Here is an 869-nt window from a genome sequence, read left to right as displayed (position 1 = left end):
CTTCAGAGAACAATTGACTAAATGTAGCCTCCAGTCAATCAATTGATCAATCACTTATTGACTACTTAATCTGGGTGAACACTTGGGAAAGTACAATAGGGTAAGTAGTCCTGACCCCTGCCTTAAAGGAGTTTACAGTATAATGGGGGAGACAGACCCCAAAATAAATTACAAATGGGGGAAGCAATAGAGTGAGTATGAAAACTTCTTTCATTAAATGATTTCAAATTTAAGGACTTTTTTCCCTCTCAAGGTCACATCTGGAGTGTTTCCAGGATTCTACCAGTCTCGGCTATGGGAGGGAGAGTCAAGCAGAGGCATACCCACTCTATTCCTAGTTTGGGCAGTGGCTAGCGAGTGGAAGGCAGTCTGCTTCAAGTCAAAACTCACCTGAGCTGGATAGCAGTAGCACAGGAGAGATTCAAGGGCAGAGATTTAAGTTTACTGTGAGGAAGGAGGCAATGGTAAACTAGTTCTGCATTTTTACCAAGAAAACTCTATGGATATACTACCAGAACGATTGCAGGTGGAGTGCTGGGTGCTCTGGGAGAGATGTGTCTGTGGTGTCGCTATGGGTCAGGAATGATTGACAGCTTAAGACAAGACAAGGACTTTTTTATTTTTCAACTCTTTCTTTAAATAGAAGAAAGGTCAGAGAACCTAGACTGTATGCTCTTTGTGGTCAGGGAATGTGTCTACAGCTCTATTGTATCATACTCTTCCAAGTACTTAGTACATTTCTCTGCCCATAGTAAACACTCAGTAATTACCATTGATTGATTGAATGGATGCTAGCACATGCATTACTTCCAAATGATACCCAATAAATCCCATTACTAATACTACTATTATTACTACTGCTACTACTT

The 869-nt window shown here is 40.7% G+C and overlaps 1 non-coding gene across 1 annotated transcript; it reads left to right on the top strand.

The window, feature by feature from the left end:
- Window positions 1-242: 242 nt before the first annotated feature.
- Window positions 243-380, top strand: LOC119934615. The gene has a single exon (XR_005452985.1). It is a non-coding gene; the product is annotated as a small nucleolar RNA SNORA7 (small nucleolar RNA).
- The last annotated feature ends 489 nt before the right edge of the window (window positions 381-869 follow it).

The sequence above is a fragment of the Tachyglossus aculeatus genome, chromosome 1 (assembly GCF_015852505.1).
Source record: "Tachyglossus aculeatus isolate mTacAcu1 chromosome 1, mTacAcu1.pri, whole genome shotgun sequence".
In the NCBI taxonomy this organism is placed as follows: Eukaryota; Metazoa; Chordata; class Mammalia; order Monotremata; family Tachyglossidae; genus Tachyglossus; species Tachyglossus aculeatus.
The sequence above is the reverse complement of the archived record's forward strand: the minus strand, read 5'-3'. Positions and strand labels throughout refer to the sequence as shown.